General features: G+C 41.5%; 1 protein-coding gene across 2 annotated transcripts in view; it reads left to right on the top strand.

The window, feature by feature from the left end:
• The window catches only part of LOC106581913 (E3 ubiquitin-protein ligase Midline-1), a 61,188-nt gene that overhangs the window by 3,068 nt on the left and 34,714 nt on the right, over positions 1 to 23,406 (top strand). Inside the window, exon 1 of one of the 2 annotated variants that reach the window (XM_014164367.2) lies at positions 14,458 to 14,756. The exons of the other annotated variant lie outside the window; for it this stretch is intronic. The gene's annotated coding sequence lies outside the window, so the exon portion shown is untranslated. Of the gene's footprint in view, positions 1 to 14,457; positions 14,757 to 23,406 lie in introns of those variants that run through there. 2 annotated transcript variants of the gene reach the window in all.

The raw sequence follows: 23,406 nt of genomic DNA, 5'->3' as shown, positions 1-23,406 counted from the left end.
TTCATCTGAGTTGCGATAAACAGCTTTAAGTTAATATTTTGCTTAATAAAGACATAACTCTAATAGTCTAACAGTGTCTAAGAAAATCCATCAGAAGCTGCTGGAAGCAATTACCGGGCTCTCCAAGCAGAAAAGAATGTGGCAGGCTGTTGCCACAGACTTACAAAAGAAGGATACATTTTTCAGGAAAAAAGAAAAGCCAACAAGCTTTAGCTATTAGAATGTGCTGTGGAACTAAACACAACACATAACCTTATTTCCCCATAAGGTACTGCCTCTATCTCCCTATTTAACTGGGAAAACAACAGGCATTCAGTATTGTATTGTGTTTCTCCGGCAAAAAATTATTGCAACTCATCCCGGCGTTTCTCTGAAAATGATTTATTTGTGCTGGACATTTGAGGCACACTTTATCTGCAGACTTTGTGCTTAGGGTGTCCAAGTTTGAGAGTGAGCCATGGTAGCTAGTCATAGACTGCAAAGTAAAATCTATTTTGTACATTTAACTCGGAAAGTGTGAAATGTATACTACCTTCAGTGAACATAACATCACTCAACTGGTGTTAAAATAACACTTTTGAAATTGTTAAAGGTCCTGGACAGTCATTCTGAAAAGTACGGTTAGCATGGTTAGCTACCAGGAAGTTGGAAAATACAGGCTGAGTGGGCGGGGAGCTTATATTGATGACCTCACCTCGACTGACAGCTCATTGAAACGCCTACGTCAAGCAACTTGGATGCAGTGAGCAGTTTTGCAATTAAAAGTAAATAAATATAACATTTCACCTTTATTTAACCAGGTAGGCCAGTTGAGAACAAGTTCTGATTTACAACTGCGACCTGGCCAAGATAAAGCAAAGCAGTGAGACAAAAACAACACAGAGTTACACATGGGATAAACAAACGTACAGTCAATAACACAATAGAAAAATCTATATACAGTGTGTGCAAATGTAGTAAGATTAGGGAGGTAAGGCAATAAATAGGCCATAGTGGCGAAATAATTACAATTTAGCAATTAAACACTGGAGTGATAGATGTGCAGAAGATGAATGTGCAAGTAGAGATACTGGGGTGCAAAGGAGCAAAAAATAAATAACAATATGGGGATGAGGTAGTTGGGTAGGCTATTTACAGAATGACTGTGTACAGGTACAATGATCAGTTCTTTCAGCAGAGAACTGAAAGGAAAGGCGGCCAAAGGGGGAGTTGGCATTGGGGGTGACCAGTGAAATATACCTTCTGGAGCGCGTGCTACGGGTGGGTGCTGCTATGGTGACAAGTGAGCTGAGATAAGGCGGGGCTTTACCTAGCAAAGATTTATAGATGACCTGGAGCCAATGGGTTTGGCGATGAATATGAAGCGAGGGCCAGCCAACGAGAGCCTACAGGTCGCAGTGGTGGGTAGTATATGGGGCTTTGGTGACAAAACGGATGGCACTACATCCAATTTCCCGAGTAGAGTGTTGAAGGCTATTTTGTAAAATAGGAAGCCGATTCTAGATTTAATTTTGGATTGGAGATGCTTAATGTGAGTCTGGAAGGAGACTTTACAGTCTAACCAGACACCTAGGTATTTGTAGTAATCCACATATTCTAAGTCAGAACCGTCCAGTAGTGATGATAGACGGGCGGGTGGGTGCGGGCAGCGATTGGTTGAAGAGCATGCATTTAGTTTTACTTGCATTTAAGAGCAGTTGGAGGCCACAGAAGGAGTGTTGTATGGCATTGAAGCTTGTCTGGAGGTTTTTTAACAGTGTCCAAAGAAGGGCCAGAAGTATACATAATGGTGTTGTCTGCGTAGAGGTGGATCAGAGAATCACCAGCAGCAAGAGCGACATCATTGATGTATACAGAGAAAAGAGTTGGCCCGAGAATTGAACCCTGTGGCACCCCCATAGAGACTGCCAGAGGTCCAGACAACAGGTCCTCTGATTTGACACACTGAACTCTATCTGAGAAGTAGATGGTGAACCAGGCGAGGCAGTCATTTGAGAAACCAAGGCTGTTGAGTTCACCGATAAGAATGCGGTGATTGACAGAGTCGAAAGCCTTGGCCAGGTCGATGAAGACGGCTGCACAGTATTGTCTTTTATTGATGGCTGTTATGATATCGTTTAGGACCTTGTGCGTGGCTGAGGTGCACCCATGACCAGGTCAGATGACCGCGGCAGCTTTCCAATCTTTAGGTATATCAGACGATATGAAAGAGAGGTTGAACAGGCTAGTAATAGGGGTTACAACAATTGCCGTGGGTTAATTTTAGAAAGAGAGGGTCCAGATTGTCTAGCCCGGCTGATTTGTAGGGGTCCAGATTTTGCAGCTCTTTCAGAACATCAGCTATCTTGATTTGGGTGAAGGAGAAATGGAGGAGGCTTGGGCAACTTGCTGTGGGATTGCAGAGCTGTTGACCGGGGTAGGGGTAGCCAGGTGGAAAGCATGGCCAGCTGTAGAAAAATGCTTCTTAAAATTCTCGATTATCGTAGATTTATCGGTGGTGAAAGTGTTTCCTAGCCTTAGTGCAGTGGGGAAAAAGCTAGCCTTTGCTTTCCTAACTGCCTGTGCATATTGGTTCCTGACTTCCCTGAAAAGTTGCATATCGCGGGGGCTATTCAATGCTAATGCAGTACGCCACAGGATGTTTTTGTGCTATCGAAGGGGCAGTCAAGTCTGCAGTGAACCAAGGGTAATATCTGTTCTTAGTTCAATTTTTTTTGAATGGGGCATGCTTATTTAAGATGGTGAGGAAAGCACTTTTAAAGAATAACCAGGCATCCTCTACTGACGGAATGAGGTCAATATCCCACCAGAATACCTGGGCCAAGTCGATTAGAAAGGCCTGCTCGCTTAAGTGTTTTAGGGAGCATTTGACATTGATGAGGGGTGGTCGTTTGACCGCAGACACATTACGGACGCAGGCAATGAGGCAGCAATCGCTGAGATCCTGGTTGAAGACAGCAGAGGTGTATTTAGAGGGCAGGTTGGTCAGGATGATATCTATGAGGGAGCCCGTGTTTACAGATTTAGGGTACCTAGTAGGTTCCTTGATAATTTGTGTGAGATTGAGTCTAGTTCAGAGTGTAGGACGGCCGGGGTGTAAGCATATGCCAGTTTAGGTCACCTAAAAGTACAAATGGGGGGCAATTAATTCCCATATGGTGTCCAAGACATAGCTGGGGGCTGAGGGGGGTCTATAACAATTGGCAACAGTGAAAGACGTATTTCTTAAAAGGGGGATTTTTTAAAGTAGAAGCTCAAACTTTTTGAGCACAGACCTGGATAGCAAGAACAAATTTTTATTTTCAATGACGGCCTAGGAACAGTGGGTTAACTGCCTTGTTCAGGGGCAGGACGACAGATTTGTACCTTGTCAGCTCGGGGATTCGATCTTGCAACCTTTTGGTTACTAGTCCAATGCGCTAACCACTAGGCTATGCTGCTGCCCCATTAGAGAGAGGCATAAAGCAATCACATGTGTTGATCAGGAAAGCTAAGACAACAATGGGTAAATGGCGATGAATGTGCAGAGCGGGTCAGTTAGGTACATACAGGACCTGAGTTTGAGGCTGGGGCTGACAGGTAAACAAAATGAGGTATAGTGTTATTGAAACAGTCCATGAGGCATCAGCTGTGTAGCCGAGTGATAATAGGGTCAAAAGAGCAGCAATAGGTGAGTCAGGGTGCCGTTCAGTAGTCACTACTATGCAAGGCGATTAGGGGACACAGCATTCAGAAAAGCTAGCGGGCCGTGGCTAGTAGATGGTTCTTCGGCGACATCATAACAGAATAGCCTGTTGAGACCATATCGGGCGATCACATTGGTAGTCCAGTCGTGAAGGATTGGCAGGGCTCCGTGTTGACAATAAAGGGTCCAGGCCAACTGGCAAAGGAGGTATTGTAACCCTAGAATTAGCAGGTATATGGGCCTAGCTCGCGGCTAGCTCAAGGCTAGCTGGAGCTTGCTTCGGGACAGAGGCGTTAGCTAACAGTAGCCACTCGTTTGCAGCTAGCTAGCTGCGATGATCCGGTGTAATGATCCAGAACGGCAGGAATCCAGTGATGTGGTAAAGAGAAGCAGTCCGATATGCTCTGGGTTGATATCGCGCTGTGCAGACTGGCAGGTGTTGTCCGAGCTAAGGCTGGCTGGTGACCAAGAAAAAGGTGGAGACCGCTAGCCGAGGCTAACAAAGTCTAGTAGCTAGTTAGATGGTTAGCTCCTGATGGAAGATCCAGTTATAAGTAATAAAAATAGCAGATCTGTACCGCATTGGGTGAGGCGAGTTGCAGGAAAGTATATTTAATTCGTAGATAGATAGTGAGATTAAGATATATACGAAAAAGACCGGCTATTTACACGGGATAAGACAAAGACAAACACACACGTCCTACTGCTACGCCATCTTGGATCCTTATAAAAACTTACCAACAAAATCACAGCACTGTTAGGATGTGTTGACTTGACAACTGTGTCGGAGTTGTTAATGACCCTTGCCCCACTTTTGTTCCATGCTGGCTGAAGACCTAGCTAGCCAGTAACAGACACAGATGAAAGGGGAAATATGTAAGTACCTTTGCCATATGGATGAATAGGGTAAACCTTTAATCATAGAGTGCATTCGGAATGTAGCCAGACCCCTTGACTTTTCCACACAATACCCCATAATGACTAAGCGAAAACAGGGTTTTAAAAATGTTTGCACATTTATTAAACGTAAAAAACAGAAATACCTTATTTACATAAGTATTCAGACCCTTTGCTATGAGACTTGAAATTGAGCTCAGGTGCATCCTGTTTCCATTGATCATCCTTGAGATGTTTCTACTACCTGATTGGAGTCCACCTGTGGTAAATTCAATTGATTGGACATGATTTGGAAAGGCACATACCTGTCTATATAAGGTCTCACAGTTAACTGTGCATGTTATAGCAAAAACCAAGCCATGAGGTCAAAGGAGTTGTCTGTAGAGCTCCAAGACAGGATTGTGTCAAGGCACATATCTGGGGAAGAGTATTAAACATTTCTGCAGCATTGAAGGTCCCCAAGAACACAGTGGCCTCCATAATTGTTAAATGGAAGAAGTTTGGAACCACCAAGACTCTTCCTAGAGCTGGCCACACGGCCAAACTGAGCAATCGGGGGAGAAGTGCCTTGGTCAGGGAGGTGACCAAGAACCCGACGGTCACTCTGACAAAGCTCTAGAGTTCCTCTGTGGAGATGGGAGAACCTTCCAGAAGGACAACCATCTCTGCAGCACTCCACCAATCAGGTCTTTATAGTAGAGTAGCCAGACGGAAGCCACTCCTCAGTGAAATGCACATGACAGCCCACTTGCAGTTTGCCAAAAGGCACCTAAAGGACTCTCAGACCATGAGAAACAAGATTCTCTGGTCTGATGAAACCAAGATTGAACTTTTTGGCCTGAATGCCAAGCGTCACGTCTGGAGGACACCTGACAACATCCCTACGGTGAAGCATGGTGGTGGCAGCATCATGCTGTGGGGATGTTTTTCAGGGACTGGGATACTTGTCAGGATCGAGGGACTGATGATAGGAGCAAAGTACAGAGAGATCCTTGATGAAAACCTGCTCCAGAGAGCACTCAGGACCTCAGACTGGGGCAATGGTTCACCTTCCAACAGGATAACGACCCTAAGCACACAGCCAATATAACTTAGGATTTACTTCAGGACAAGTCCCTGAATGTCCTTAAGTGGCCCAGCCAGAGCCCGGACTTGAACCCGATTGAACATCTCTTGAGAAACTTGAAAATAGCTGTGCAGCAATGCTCCCCATCCAACCTGACAGAGGTTGAGAGGATCTGCAGAGAAGAATCGGAGAAACTCACCAAATACAGGTGTGCCAAGCGTGTAGCGTCATACCCAAGACTCAAGACTGTAATCTCTGCCAAAGGTGCTTCAACAAAGTACTGAGAAAAGGGTCTGAATACTTATGTAAATTCAGTTGTTGTTTTTTATACATTTGCAAACATTTATAAAAACCTGTTTTTGCTTCGTCATTATGGGGTTTTGTGTGTAGCTTGATGTGGGGAAAAAAACGAAATGTGGAAAAAGTCAAGGGGTCTGAATACTTTCCGAATGCACTGTATTTGCTGACACCCTACAGTAAAATTTTGGCAACCGTAGAGTAGCTATCTAGCTATATAAACCACACCCCTCCGCAAACATGCCTTCTCTGATGTTGGTTACAAGGTGGTACTTAAGAAATTAGGTTAAAGAATATCATGTTACCTTTGGCAAATTCAAATTAGAGTAAAGGTGACATCACGTTGTCCCCTTAATAATGAATCCAAGTTTTTGACATGGGGGAGGGAACCAGTAACTTTATGATCAAACTTTATCTATGCAGAAGCAACAGTAACTTTTCATATTTTGGTCATCATACTTTAATCTGGTTTCCTTCAAATATCATCCAATTTCACAAAAAAAACGATTTTGACACTGAATGACCTTTGAAAGCATATCCAAAGCCCAATGTGATAGTAACCACTATGTAGCACTAATATGAAAATAAAGGCATTTATATTTGTGTATAAAAATGTAATGTGCAATTGTGTTCAATTAAAATATGACTTTGTTCTGAACAAAGTTAACATGATCACCAGGAATGACATTAACTATGTTAAAGCCCCACCCCTAATAAGCCACACCCCTTGAATATAACCTATAGATTACATTATTCCATCTGCTTGGTCAACCCAGAATGAAAACTAAATTGATGGTTTAATAAACCTATGCTTGTTGGGTTTTTCACACAACCTGCCACATTATGCTGGCTTGCAAAGTGATGTGTAATTCCTATTGAAATTCAGCCAGAGTGCCAATATCCAACCTTGAGCATTTTTAATCAACCACAACCTGCATTCAGAATGACTGCCAGGGTTGGGAAGACTGCAATATTAGACAACCTAAAGCGTCTAAATTGGAACAACCATTTCAGTACCTAGTAACATATTGGATTAGTTTAGAAAATGTATTTCATTTATATTTGAGAAACATAAGATGAATTAATCAATCAATGTACATGCAAGAACATAGATATTGAAAAAACAATTCTTAAAATCATCCTGCAATAGAGCATGCTGGGAAATATGATAATGATGGGAGTGGTTTTGGTTAAAATCTGGTTATTTTATCAACACTGGTGTTATTTTACACCAATGAGTGTTAATTCAGCACTTACAGAGTTCTTATGTTTAGAGTGTAGGACCTCAAACTCAGGCCTTATGAAATACGTATTATATTGTGTTAAAGGTCCCGAACAGTCATTCTGATTCCCATGTAAAATAACCTTTGAGTGATTAAATATCACATATAATACTTGTTTCGGATAGAATTGCTCAACATTTTAGTACTTTGTCTCTCATGGCTAACTACCAGGAAGTTTGAAAAGACAGGCTGAGTGGGTGGGGAGATATATTAATGAGCTCGCCTTACTTTGATAGAATTTAGAGTTGGATAAATGTAGATAAACTTATATCTTTTGCAAGGACTTACACAGGATACTACCATCAACATCAAAACCTTCATTCCAAATCACAATTCCATACCTAAAACCTTGATTTTGGGCCAAATTATCTGATTAAACTATTACCACCAAGGATCATCAATAAAAAAAACTTAGAACAAACCAAAACCTGCAGAAGAAACACATTGGAACCTGGAAATACCATCCAACACAAAACTGAGTGAGTAATGTTCAGTCTGAACTTACTTCTGAAGCCCAAAATTAAAACACAATAATCTCTAGGTAATTTTGATATATAAAGCTTAATAAATAAGGCCACTAAGCTACCAAGCCGCTAGAAAATAAACAGACAGAAATTAGCACTGAAGTGTGAAGTGAGAGGCGTGAAAACGCTTGAGCATGACAATGGCAAGATAGTTTCATAGCCCCCTCCATCTGTGCAGAGATATCCTCCTCAGAATCTCAAAAATGTTCCATTTGGAAAAGACGGTGGACAGAGACATGTTAGCTACGTTAGCTACGTTAGCCAGCTAGCTGGGATTTTCTACAAGGAATCTGCCTCCCGAAGAAAGTTTCTCCCAAGTGGGTGTAACACCTACTCCCGTTGCCTGCTGCACTGCTGCTTGGGTTCCACCTGGTGATCTGTTCACCATCTGCCCTGGCCTGTCTCCCCCTGTCTGGTACAGGTTCCCCCACCAGACTCCCTCCTCTCTCCTGAGCTTTCGCTCTCCTCCAGCACACACGCAATGTTGGGGTAAGTGACTTTGAACTTACAATGACTAGCCCCAAGTCGTTGTATTTTTCTCTTGTGCTTTATGCTCTTTGCCTCATGACTCCTGCGTGCTTTGTTGACTATGAACTTGCTTGTTTATTCAACCGTGGTACTGACTGTTTGTTCTCACACTCGGGACTCTGACTCTCTATTGGTTACACAGACTCTTGGCCCCCCATCCTATTCTAACCACATCTCGCCAGCTTTGTATTCATGTTACCTGAATAAATTGCTGTACATTATGATCTTGTTGCCATCTTATGCACATTCAAATGTTCTAAATCAACACTGCAGAGCTCTCCCTGTACTCTGCCGTGCCCTGATTGTATTACTGCTGCTTATATCTTGGATTGTGCATGTACACCCTGGCCCATCTACTAGCCCCAATTCTTATTTGTGCTCTGATATCTGCTTCACTGATTTCTGCTCTCTTCAAAGCCTTGGTTTTCTGCATATTAACACTAGAAGCTTATTACCTACATTTGATCAATTGAAAGTGTGGGTTCACAGCTCCAATCCAGATGTGTTGGTCATTACTGAGACGTGGTTAAGAAAGAGTGTTTTGAACACTGATGTTAACCTTTCTGGTTATAACCTTTTTTCGGCAAGACAGATCTTCCAAAGGTGGTAGAGTGGCAATCTTTACCAAGGATTACCTTCAGTGCTCTATTGTCTCTACCAAGTCTGTCACCAAACAATTCAATTTGCTGGTTTTACACATTCAACTTTCAAATAACTCTTTGTTGACTGTTGCCGGGTGTTATTGGCCACCATCAGCACCGGCCTGTACCCAATATGCCCTAAGCTCTCTCCTGGCCCTTTTCACTAAGTCTGAATTTTTCCTGCTAGGGGACCTAAACAGTGACATGCTTAAACCAACTGACCAAGTCCTAAAGCAATGGGACTCCTTAAATCTTTCTCAGAAAAGGCTACTCTCCTTGATGTTATCCTTACAAATAATCCTGATAGGTATCAGTCTGGTGTTTTCTGTAATGACCTTAGTGATCACTGTTTTACAGCATGTGTTTGTAATGGCTGCTCAGTGAAACAACCTGTCCTGATTTGTCATGGCCTGAATTGACATGGCTTCTGTAAATTGGTGTATAATCAGCTTGATTATACACCGTCGAAGACGCTTTAACCTTCTTTTTTGATATTTTCAGTGGTATCGTTAACAAATATGCGCCCATAAAGAAAATTAGAATTAAAAACAGGTTCAGCTCCTGGTTCGACCGTGACCTGGCAGAGTTACTCCACCTCAAGAATTCCATTTGGCAAATTGCTCGGCACACGCATACTCAGGCTGACTGGCTCTTGTTCAGACAAATTAGAAATAAGTGCACTCAGGCTATCCGGAAGGCCAAAGTTAGTTAATTTAAGGAGCAGTTTTCTCTCTGTGGGTCTAACCCCAAGAAGTTCTGAAAAATGGTTAAAGACCTGGAGAATAAACCCTCCTCCTCACAGCTGCCAATGTCCCTTAATGTTGATGTTGTGGTTGTTACTGACAAGGAGAACGTGGCTGAGCTCTTTAATCACCAGCTCATTAAGTCAGGATTACTATTTGACTCTGCCATGCCTCCATGCCCGTCCAACATTTCCTCATCTCCCACCCCTTCTTGTGCGACTATCCCCAATGCTCCTCCCTCTTTTTCCCCTGCCTGCTACAAAGTTTCTCCCTACAGGCAGTCACTGAGTCCGAGGTGCTAAAGTAGCTCCTTAAACTTGACCCCCAAAAAACACCCTTTCTTCTTTAAGGTTGCTGCCCCTATGATCGCCAAGCCTATCTCTGACCTTTTTAACCTGTCTCTCCTCTCTGGGGAGGTTCCCATTGCTTGGAAGTCAGCCACGGTGCATCCTTTATTAAAAGGGAGAGATCAAGCTGATCCTAACTGTTGTAGGCCAATTTCTATATGCCCTGTTTATCAAAAGTGTTGAAAAAACTTCTCAATAATCAACTGACTGGCCTTCTTGACGTCTATAGTATTAGCTCGGGTTCGCAATCGGGTTTCCGCAATGTTGTCCTGATGTTTTTATTGACTTTGCCAAAGCTTTTGAAACGGTAGACCATTCCATTCTTGTGGGCCTGCTAAGGAGTACTGGTGTCTCTGGGGGGTATTAGGCCTGGTTTGCTAACGACCTCTCTCAAAGAGTGCAGTGTATAAAGTCAGAACATCTGCTGTCTCAGACACTGCCTATCAACAAGGGAATACCCCAAGGCTTGATCCTAGGTCCCACGCTCTTCTCAATTTACATCAACAACATAGTTCAAGCAGTAGGAAGCTCTCTCATCCATTTCTATGCGGATGATACCGTCTTATACTCAGCTGGCTCCTCCCCGGATGTTGTGTTAAACGCTCTACACACAAGCTTTCTCTGCCCTTAACCTTGTTCTGAACACCTCCAAAACAAATGTCATGTGGTTTGGTAAGAAGAATGCCCCTCTCCCCACAGGTGTGATTACTACCTCCGAGAGCTTAGAGCTTGAGGTAGTCACCTCATACAAGTACTTGGGAGTATGGCTAGAGGGTACACTGTCCTTCTCTCAGCACATATCAAAGCTGCAGGCTAAAGCTAAATCTACACTTGGTTCCCTTTATTGTAATCATTCCTCTTTCACCGCAGCTGCCAAACTAACCCTGATTCAGATGACCATCCTACCCATGCTAGACTACGGAGACGTAATTTATAGATCGGCAGGTGAGGGTGCTATCGAGCGGCTAGATGTTCTTTACCATTCGGCCATCAGATTTGCCACCAATGCTCCTTATAGGACACATCACTGCACTCTATACTTTTCTGTAAACTGGTCATCCCTGTATACCCATCGCAAGATCCACTGGTTGATGCTTATTTGTAAAACCCTCCTAGGCCTCTCTCCCCCCTATCTGAGATATCTACTGCAGCCCTCATCCTCCACGTACAACACCTGTTCTGCCAGTCACATTCTTTTAAAGGTCTCCAAAGCACACACATCCCTGGGTCGCTCCTCTTTTCAATTCGCTGCAGCTTGCGACTGGAACGAGCTGCAACAAACACTCAAACTGGACCGTTTCATCTCCATCTCTTCATTCAAAGACTCAATCATGGACACTTCCAGACAGTTGTGGCTGCTTCGCGTGATGTTTTGTTGTCTCTACCTTCTTGCCTTTTGTGCTGTTGTCTGTGCCCAATAATGTTTGTACCATGTTTTGTGCTGCTACCATTTTGTGCTGCTGCGATGTTGTGTTGCTACCATGTTGTTGTCATGTTGTGTTGCTACCATGTTGTGTTTTCATGCATTGCTGCCAAGCTATTTAGTTGTCTTAGGTGTCTCTTTATGTAGTGCTGTGGTGTCTCTCTTGTCGTGATGTGTGTTTCGTTCTATATTTTTATAACATTTTGTATCATTAATCCCAACCCCCATCCCCGTAGGAGGCCTTTTGCCTTTTGGTAGGCTGTCATTGTAAATAAGAATTTGTTCTTAACTGACTTGCCTTGTTAAATAAAGGTCAAGCAGCATGGTTGCAGACAGCAGTATTGCAGTAAAATTACCTCAAGCTAATTTGGTAATCCACAAAGCTACTCAGACATTTAAATTGCATGAATGTTGTATTATCATTTTATATATACATCTCCCGTTTGTTTTGTCTTATGTGATGCAGTTCACAGCAGCACTGATAGTGTTTTGAATGACCCTTCCCCCCTTTTGTTCCATGCTGGATGAAGACCTAGCTAGTCTGTAACTAGCTAACACCAGACACAGATGAAAGGGGAAACATATAAGTATCTTTGCCATAGATGAATAATGTACACTTTTAATTATATTTGCTGACATCCCAACTTTATGATCTTACGTTGATCTGGTTTCATCCAAATATCACCCTACTCCATGAAAAACATGATTTTGACTGTTCATGACCTTTAAATAAATGTACTTTAATTTTAAATGGATGAATACAACAACCATGTCTCTGTAACTAACAAATGCAGTCATGGGTGGTAACTACAATTCACTCGAAAGGCAATGTGTTAATTTAACACTGTTCCAGTGTCTATACAAGTCCACACTTTCAGTGTTGATTTAATACTGTAGAATTTGCTTTTCACTGTTAATAAACAGCACACCAAGTATTTTCACATCTATGTTCTTAAAAAGCACAACCTCACTGTGTCAACTCAGATCATGGCTGCTGTTGAATGGCTAGAGCTTGTGTGAGAGAGAGCAGAGTAAAGCTGCATGGAATCTGATGCCACAGTGCTGGCAGGCAGGGTCGTAGCCATGGAGACAATCAAGCTGTAGTATAGCCGCCCTATACTCAAAGGAAAAGCATAACTTCCAGGTCAATGCCTCTTATAGACCCTCACAGCCAACTATATGTTATCCAAGCTAATCAGAATGCAGTCCAAAGGTTGTTTACATTAAGGGCATCTTGTGCTGTGGCACACACATGGCTTTCCAGTTCCACTCGGTTGAAACTCAACCACAGCTACTCAAATGAAAAACCCGAAGCAAAGGTAAAGAGGATACTAGATGTTATCTTCATTGCTATTCTTTTGTTTGTATTGTTGATAGATTAGAGAGGAGGGTTCATCATTTATTGTAGTAGGACACTGCTGCAGAGGTAAATGCATTAATATGTTTATTTATTTGATCCATCAACCATGTGTGTTTCAGTAGTGAGCCCTTGGGGGAGATCATCTTACTGATAGGCCAGCAGAGTAATTAAAATCTTGAACCTTTGCCATGGTTACCGTGTGCACATAGAACTGTCCGTGGGGACAGTAGAGTAAGGTAGAATTAAACAGGAGTGATAATGTTCTCTCAGAATGATGCAGATTGTGTTCAGTGCAGTGCAGTTCATGCTGGATTCATCCCTCAAGTTAACGTTGTGTATCTTGGGTGGTTGAACATACTTGGGTGGTTGAGTACACAGTCCCATGTGGCTCAGTTGGTAGAGCATGGTGCTTACACCACCAGTGTTGTGGGTTTGATTCCCATGGGGGACCAGTATGAAAAATGTATGCACTCACTACTGTAAGTTGCTCTGTATATGAGTATCTTCTAAATGACTTAAATTAATCTACACAAAAAATCGAGGACTTTGGAAAGGGTGATGGTTCTATGTGCAACCATAATGACACTAAGAACCATTTAAGCTCTTATTTACAGTTCACAAAATGATTGTTTGCTCTTTTAGTGATAATTCAATTGTAAGTAGCGGTGGCGTTTTGTGCAACCATGAGTGAGAGTGTCATCCCAGTTTATCTAATGTGTTGTGTTATGCCACTACATATTATAGATGACGTTGGCCAGTGATGGTGTCTTGTGAAAGATGACCAATTTGTTCAGTGGTTCTCAATTCTTTCCCGAAGGACACCAAGCTGTTTAAAGATAGCTCACTTGATTAAACTTGTCAATGAACACAGTAATAACACCTCTGGAATATAATGGCTGACCAGAATAAAAAAGTCTGTATGGTTCTTCAAAAGGATCTACAAAGAACCTTTCAGATTGAGAAAGGTTCTATAAAGAACCATAAAAAAAGGCTTCTAAAAGCCACTAAAATGGATGTAACCATAGCAGAAAGTTTTTTGGTGCTATATAAAACCTTTTTTAATGGGTCTTTATAGAACCTTGGGAAAGGGTTCTTTATAGAACAGTGCAGGTTCCATTTAGAACTTTATGAGCATGGTTCTTTATAGAACCTTCAAAAAAGTGTTCCTCTAAATCTATAAAATCATGTTTTTTATGAAGTTGATATTTACAAGCCGAAGAACCCCTATCTGATACTATTATTATTAGATGTTTTAGTGTGTAGATAAATATTCTATATGACCTTATAATAAGTCTGTGAACATTTTTGCCTATCCCTAACGCATGCTTTCACTTCGATTACATCTGCGTTTTCTCACATCTGATTTCCTAACACATCAACACATGGACAAATCAATGAAGAAGTCCTCCTTTCCCCTATATCTTCTCCCATTGTATGGCCTTGCAATTGCACATTTTTTTCACCATGATCTCATGAGGAGCTTTTATTGAGCAGTGTATTCTTCATGTATCTTTTGTGATGATGTATGGTTGTGATGCAGCGAATCAGCAGAGCCTTGGAGACTGACCCCATCTGTGTGCAGCCTGATCCCCAAGGTTCCCCCCTGCTCCCCCGTCTTTGTTTGCTTGCCTTTTGTCTTATGGGGTGGAGAGGGGAGAGAGGGGAGCGACAGGGGAGTGTCAGGGCCAAGAGCACAGTCCCAGCCCTTAATGGATGCCGCGTCCATGAAATAACCCAGTGGAAGTGACGCTACTGCAGCCCGTTACACGCTTTCGTGAGCATACGGCTACGGCTGGGTCAGGGGCAGAGGGAGGGAGAGGCACCACACTAACTAGGTGGCTGTGTTTTGTTTGGAGGCAGAGTTTCATCCATGTGCCAGTGACATGCAGTAGAGTGTTTAACCATTCAGTGGGTGTTACATCTCTCCTCTCCGTTGGACAGGACCACCCTGGACCATTGCATGTGAGTAGTGCTTGTACTGCAAGGGCTGAATGTTGTGGAAAGTTGTTGTAATTAATGATTCTAGTTATTTATTCTGAGCTTGAACATGTCATATATAGGCATAGCTTCTTGACATGGTGATCCATGATCTGGACATGTGCAGTAGAAGTTCATTTGTAATTGTGTTGTATGAATCCTTAAGATTTGTATTTCTAGGTTGAGGTTTTTAAAGGACATAAGATTTGAAGGACATAACAGCATATTGATTAATGAAGCATATTTACGGACCTTGTTAAGCCATTTTTTTGAAAATAGGGAATAATATGGCTTGTTCTGAGAATATGGCCTGTACCTGAACTCTTGCATTTTAGAAGTGTATTATGTTCAGAAATCTTCAATATGAATCTATCTGTTTAGTTGGAATCATGTGGACTAGTTAAGTGGTTCAACAACCAGACCAAACCAAGTAAATGATGAACTACTGGATGGATCTGTGTGAATCCAGTCCATATGACACATCCCATATCTGACACACCCATGTGCTTTAGACTCTTGGATCCATCAGGACTCAGTGCTTTCTCTGCTCCATCCCTTATCTTCTACTTCAAGAAGGTTTTTCTAAGCCACAATTTCTTATGTTTGACGTTCCAAGCACCACCAAGGAAATAGCCCTGGGCTACTAATGGATTTATTTAGCATGGATGAATATTAATCTGTTTGGAAGAATTGTTCTATATTATGGTAGTCATCAGAGCAAATGGTAAATGCTCATATATACAAGACAATTACTTCTAAGTGAATATTTTTGAGTGTAAATTACGTAAGAGGTTTATAACTTTTCATTCACTGATGAATATTCAAAGAATTCAGGATTTGATGAAGCTGTATTTGTTGCTATATTGAAAAAAAATGAGGGTTCTTAAAATGGTTCTTCCTCAGTTCTTAAGGTTCCTTTGAGAACTCTTGCCCGATTAAGCACCTTTGAGTTAAGTGTGGGGTTCTTGACGTGGTATCTGGTTCTTCAAATGAATGGAAGCCTGCAGATGTGTCCCTTTCATAGCACACAGCAAATTGGCCAGTGTTAACTAGTGTTTGTTTGTCCGTGTGTTCAATTAGCACTGTAATGAGTAAATTAACACTTCGTGGTGTAGAATAACCCCAGTGTTGGTATTAAGGTACAGTAGTCTAATATCTTAATCTTCCCAATCCTGGCAGTCATTCTGAATGCAGGTTGCAGGTGATTTTTCTTCTGAAAATATTTAATATCCACACTCAGGCTGGATTCCAATAGGAATTACACTTCACTTTGCAAACCAGCATAATGTGATTTGCAGGCCTGATGTGGGCAGTAATCTATGAGTTACAGGCCACTGTATAGAGTAAAAGAAGGCCATCAACTGAAGGCCTTGTCTTAAATAATTAAATTTTTATGACAAAATTATACATGAAGGCCATAGCTATGCTAATGAATAAATGCAACAATCATATCTCTGTAACTAGCAAACACAGTCATGGGTGGTACTGGTGACTCTACAATTCACTCTAAAGGCACCCTGGGAAATATGTAAATAAGGGTTAAAACCTTAAAGCAGGGCTATTCAATTCCTGTCCTGGAGGGCTGGAACATTTCTGGTTTGGGAATTTTTGTATGTTTCTTTTAAGAACCATCCCATTTATGATTCTTCCGAGACTCCAAAAAAGTTCCCCTGTGGTATTGCTCTCAAGAAACTTACTTGGTTCCAACTTGCAGCTTTATTTTTAAGAGTGTACCCTAATGTTTAACCTAATACATCGGAGTCTCAGTTTGGACGCTATATACTTCAGTCAAGTATAACACTGTCAGATGTAGATGACCAATTCACGTAACAGAAGTTGATTGTTTATGGTATTATTATGTTGTTGAGGGAAGTTTATTAAAAAGTGTTAATAGTTCAAAACCATCATGCTTTTGTTTCTTTTGTTTTTCTCTCAGAAAATCATAAATGTAGCTTTGTGCGTCAGCCTGGATTTAGGATCAGGTTGGATTTCATGTGGGTGAGGTGGAGACAGTTGCTTAACCACAGTCCAGACATGTCCTTTTGGAGTGGTTCAAAATGTAACAAAATAAAACAGTTTCCACTCAATCTTTATTTCAGCTCCAAATGGGTGTGATATTGGACTTGACCTTCTGCTGCTAAACCAGATGTTACCAGTAAAAAATGTTTTGTCCCCAAATAACCTAACTGCTGTGGAAACAACACTGCTGCATCAATCATAATGGAATTTCTAAAAAGTTGAGTGGAAAATGCTATTATGGACCAATCCCGTAGACTCTGGAGCTTTACCTGGAAACTATACAGAAGCAACTATACAGAAGCTATAGTATAAGAGTTATTTCTATAGTGTATAAATATATTGTCAATTGTGTGTCAGATGGGTACAGGGTTGGTGTCTTTTAGAGTTGGCACATGTGGTATTGTAATGAGGGGTGGGATGTACTTCTGTCAAGCGAAGTGAGAATAATCAAACACGGCTTTGCGTGTGTACAGCATATGTCTTACAGTCATGAGTTGTTTGCATATCCTTTGTCCGCTCTTTTTAGATGAGGGCAATGTATACATGTTATAATGCTGTTTTAATGTAATATTTAACACTACATTTCACAAATTTGAACTGGAAGCTCCTGTCAAGCTAAAATGTGAAAAGAGGTGCAGGCAACCCAGGTTTACTAAACGCCAACTTGAACACCTCTGTTATGAATCCTTTGTGCAAACCTTCCATCAGTAACACTCCTCAAGCCTCTCAATGTCAAGTCGTCAGCTTAAGAACAGAAAGACCCTTCACAAGTCCAGTTGCCTTGTGCGAAGAGAGCCTTTGTAAACAAATTGCTTTGCCTTTTCAAAACATTTGACCAGTCATCACAGTAAGAAGAGGAAAGCTTGCGGGTGAGGAGAGGAGAGCAGGAGGAGAGTGACAGGCAGCCATGGGCCTCAGTAGGAGACAAGCAGGCTTTGATCTGGGAGAGTGAGAGTGAGAGCTGAGCTGGAGGACTTGCCATGAAAGGATTAGAGTGCTGTTTGGCACAAGAGCCAAGATGTACTGTCGAGCTGTTGCACACCACCATGGCAACCAAAGCCCTACACTTCCCCGCCAACTCTCCTCAATGCCATCCCTACTCATGCATTTAAAAAGGATCTTATGTCTTGAAGAAAATGCTCATACTGTACTCGCAAGCTAAATGCCTGTAGATATGTAACTGTAGCATATGAACAACGAAATTGTACGGTGAACAATAACGCATCTAAATAGCTAAGTACACATATATTACATGTATCAAGTCTGTTATTGCAAATCAATATTTATTTTTTATTTTATTTAACCTTTATTGAACTAAGCTCGCCACCTTTATTTAACTAGGCTCGCCAACAAATTACGATTTATAATGACGGCCTACCCCGGGCCGACACTGGACCAATTGTGCGCCACCCTGTGGGACTCCCATTCACGGCCGGATGTGATACAGCCTGGATTCGAACCAGGGCGTCGCACTGAGATGCAGTGCATTAGACCGCTCCAATATCAATGTACAGGCCAGCTCAGCTGTGCCACCTCCACCTCCCTTGGTCATGGTATATTGGCCATATACCACACCTAGTCGGGCCTAAATCATTGCTTAAATCAAGGATGTCTCCTTGGCAGCCAGCCCCCTCAGTCTCCACCACCAGTTTTGATTGACATCCTCCCTATGGAGGGGGGGGGGGGGATTATTTACATCCCAAAGTCTCCAGGGACCAAGTTAATGATTCCAGCCAACAACACAACACAAAGAGGAAAAGCCTGAGAAGTCTCTGCAGTCTGCTGGAGTTATTTGGATTGCACTCTTTATGAGGAGGATTAGAGAAGAGAGAGGGGCTGTGTGTGTGTGCGTGCGTGATGAGAATTTCACAGATAGTGGCAAAGGCGAGACCAGAAGAGACCAACCATGTCAGAGAGAGAGGCTCCTGAAGGAAGGAAAGTGGTGTTCTCAACTCTTTCCCGCTCTTCAAGGCGTCTAAGCCAGTGCTATGTTCATCTGTCACCCAGGCTGTGTGTGGAGAAGTGACTGGTAAGGGATAATCACATGATTCTTTGTTTGTTTCCATGATGGGAGTTTCTGACCTGCCCTCTAATTCGTGGTCAGCTGGCCGCAAGCCTCAGCTGATCTTATCGATAGTGTGTACATACAGGAGAGCTGGTTTTGTGTTTTTATTAACAAAGACATCACATTCAAGCATCAAAGTAGGTGTGGTGATGAGGACGGTTTATCCTTTGTAGGGTGACATCTCTCTCTCTCTGTGTTAATATGAAGAGAATAGTTTAGTTTGTGCATTTGGCTCCTTTATTATGCAAAATAAAATTGAAAATATAATTTATTTAGTTTATGAATGATCAAAATGTTATGAATTTGAACCACTTTAAATGAACATACATGGGTCATTGTTAATAAAACATATATTGCAAACTTTTATATATATACAGTACCAGTCAAAGTTTGGACACACCTACTCATTCAAGGGTTTTTCTTTATTTTACTATTTTCTACATTGTAGAATAATAGTGAAGACATCAAAACTATGAAATAACACATATGGAATCATGTAGTAACCCAAAAAAGTGTTAAACAAATCAAAATATATTTTATATTTGAGATTATTCAAAGTAGCCACCCTTTGCCTTTATGACAGCTTTGTACAAGCTTGCCAAACTTTTGACTGGTACTGTATATATCATAAAACATAGTTAGTAAAAAAAAAAAAATTCTCCCACTTTAAATCTAAGAATACCAAGGGAAGTATTATATTTGTTTTGTGTATTACTTAAAATGCTTAAATATCAACTAAATTTTATAAATAATTTACAGGGAATAGTTGTCCCTCAATTTAATGTCACTGGTGATAGCCCATTATAAAAAAAACACACACACAAAAAATAACTTCTTCCCTGGTCAAAGGTTCATTGGATGTAGGGCTGTTTTCAAAAGCACATGGTGAGTCTGCACTCTCTCTTCATATCTTAGCAATTTGATGATTCATTTGGTAATTTCAGGTGAAGCCTTAAGATGTGTTACACTGTTTAAAGTAAGGGTAAGGGAACATTTAATTAAAATAATTGATGAAATCAAATGATTAAGTGATTTATTTAGAATTTAAGAAATGTGGTTTGGATACTGTGGCCACCATCTTAGATATTCTATATTTTCTGCAGATTTGTCACTGGTGTTACCATCACTGGTGTTACTGTTCCTGCTGGTTTTAAAAGAATAGTCTGAAGATTCGTTACTGGTGTTTCTGGTCACTGGTGTTACAGTCACTCGTGTTATTATAGAAAAATGCATTTTCTTTAAAGTAAATTATTACTAATCAAAAACATTTCTTAATTTTATCATTAACCTTTTCTGTCTTTGAATATATATGCAAATTAAATAATCAAATTACATTCTGGAACGGTTGAATTGTCATTAAAATATAGGTAGCACCAGTGAAAAAGGCAATACTAGCATTTTGTTTTTTTATGTAGTAAAAATATCAAAATACTGTGGCGTTTGCGGGTTTCCCGATCTTATAACTTTGTTAGCTTAAAACCTGTTGGGGCTACAGGTTAGCAATGAACACCGAGCCGGGATTGCTAACAAGGCTGGAAATTCAAAACATCAAAAATCTAATAATTTCAATTTCTCAAACAATCAACTATTTTACACAATTTAAATGATAAACATCTCCTTAATCTAACCACATTGTTCGATTTTCAAAGAGGCTTTACGGCAAAAGCATAAAGTTAGATTATGTTAGGACAGTACATAGCCACAAAAGTACAAACATCCATTTTCAATTCAAGGTCAGGCGTCACGAAAAGCAGAAACCAGCTAGAATTATGCACTAACTTTTGTCAATCTCCATCAGATGACACTCCTAGGACATTATGTTATACAATACATGCATTTTTTGTTCCATCAAGTTCATATTTATATCCAAAAACAGCATTTTACAGTAGCGTGAAATTCAGATTTTTTCTTCTCTGAAATGCTTCCGGTGAACATAACAAAATTACTATTCGAAAACATTGGTAAATTATAATATTGTCATTCAAAGAATAATATATTATCATCTCGTAATTGCTACCGAATGGCCAGATCTCAAAATAACTTTACTGGGAAATCACATTTTGCAATAAACGGGGTGCTATGCTAAGAACAACAGGCTATGCTATACAGTTAGCATCATCTAAAATCGATAATAACATTGTAAATATCCCCTTACCTTTGATTATCTCCATCAGAAGGCAGGCATCCCAGGTCCGGAAGGCATCCCAGGTCCGGAACAAATGTGGTTTCTTTTGACAAAGTTCATAATTTATGTCCAAATAACACCAAGTACTTAGCGTTCATTATGCTCCCACAAAACGTGGTGGGGGGAGTGTAATTCACGCCGAAAAGCTAAAAAAAACCTAGTAAATAATCTATTTATGTTCGTTCAAACATGTCAAATGTTGTTTAGCATTAATCTTTTGGTCCATTTTTAACGTTAAACATCAGTAATATTTTCACACAACCTATCCTATGTCTAGATAAACAATGAAGACAAAACTCACGTTTCTCAGATTTATGCGCAGGCGCAAAAAAATGAAGTGATGACATGTCAACTTCCTTGGATTCTAATTTGCTCTCTGTTTATCATAGACGCTTCAAACAACTTTATAAAGTTCGTTGACATCTAGTGGAAGCCGTAGGTGTTGCGAAATGAATCCTTTCTCACTATGGTATCTATAAAACAATGACACTAAATAGTACAGTCACAAAAAAAATTTTGATCTATTTTTCACAGGTTTTTGCCTGCAATATGAGTTTTGTTATACTTACAGACACCATTCAAACTGTTTTAGAAAATTCCGAGTGTTTTCTATCCGAATGTGTTAATAATATGCATATCCTAGCTTCTGAGTTGGTGTAGGAGGCAGTTAAAAATGGGCACATATTTTTTTCAAAATGTCTCAATACTGCCCCCGAGCCCCAACAGGTTAAATAACAAACGTACTGATAGGGAAATACAGTTAAAGCCAAATGGCATTTTAATGTTACGCTGCACAGGGTAACGGGGAGTTGCACAAAACAACAAACCTAGCCTGAACTAGATAAATCACAGTCCAGCAGGAGGTATCTCCCCAGAGAGATAAACACAAGACAGACACTGGTTATATCCCCACAAAACCTATGAGCAGCCCTTTTCTATTACCATGACAAACCCATAAACATTGAATGTGACTGGTGCTGACAGGTTGGGGCAGGGTCTGCCCACCCTAACCCTTGAGGGTCGCTACATTGCTCCCTCCCTCAAGCCCTCGTCCCCAACGATAAAGTATCTGAATGCTGTAGCCTCCGCATTGGAGCAATGGGGGTAGGCGGAGAAGGGTGCCCAGCTCTGGGTGCGAGAGTGGAAGCAGGAAATGTAGTGTTTGCCCTTGATGGAGGCACCAGTGCCCCCATCGGGGTCACCACTTCACCTAGGAAGTGGCTCTGATGTTGCCGGGTAACCACAGGTGAGGCCGTCCGGCCCTCTGGTGACTGGGGGGTTGAATGAGTGACTCTGGAGGGTGAGCCGCAGTCTCTGTGGGATGGTGAGCTGCGGTCTCTGGGATGTGGTGAGCTACAGGCAAAGTAGGGCTGGTTCCGGCCCTGATAAGCCGTCATTCTGTCTCGGTGGGTGACAACTGTGTAGCCATGCTAGCCTCACTCGGTATATGACCTCTCCAACCCTGCCAACCATGTAGCAGGGACCCACCCAGTTGCTGTCCATCTTGGGGCTCCTGTCTTCACTCTCTTAGGGCCATACACCCACACCAGGTCTCCTTATGTAAAATGTTGCCCCATCACATGCACATCGTACCCTCTCTTTTGCCGCACACCAGCTGCCTTGGCTTGCTCTCGGGCAAATCTGTGGGCAACATCCATGCGGTCTTGCAGCTGCCTTGTGTAATCAAAATCAAAATCAAAATATATTTGTCACATGCGCCGAGTACAACAGCTTACCTTACAGTGAAATGCTTACTTGCAATCCCTTAACCAACAATGCTTTAAGAAAAAAAACATTTGTGTTAAGTAAAAAATAGAAATGAGAAAAAAAATTATAATTGAACAGCAGCAGTAAAATAACAAGACAGTCTATATACAGGGGGTACCGGTACAGAGTCAATGTGAGGCGGCACCGGTTAGTTGAGGTAATTGAGGTAATATGTACATGTAGGCAGAGTTAAAGTGGCTATGCATAGATTATAAACAGAGAGAAGAAGCAGTGTAAAAGAGCGGTCTGAGTAGCCCTTGATTAGCTGTTCGGGAGTCTTATGGCTTGGGGTAGAAGCTGTTAAGAAACCTTTTGGACCTCGACATGGTATCGCTTTCCTGTTCTGTAGCAGAGAGAACAGTCTATGACTAGGTGGCTGGAGTCTTTGACCATTTTTAGGGCCTTCCTGATATAGAGGCGCTGGATGGCAGGATACTTGGCCCCAGTGATGTACTGGGCCGTACGCACTACACTCTGTAGTGCCTTGTGGTCAGAGGCCGAGCAGTTGCCATACCAGGCAGTGATGCAACCAGTCAGGATGCTCTCGATGGTGCAGCTGTAGAACCTTTTGAGGATCTGAGGACCCATACCAAATCTTT

The sequence above is a fragment of the Salmo salar genome, chromosome ssa21 (assembly GCF_905237065.1).
Source record: "Salmo salar chromosome ssa21, Ssal_v3.1, whole genome shotgun sequence".
In the NCBI taxonomy this organism is placed as follows: domain Eukaryota; kingdom Metazoa; phylum Chordata; class Actinopteri; order Salmoniformes; family Salmonidae; genus Salmo; species Salmo salar.
Note: the sequence above shows the minus strand (reverse complement) of the source record. Positions and strands in the feature narration are given on the sequence as shown.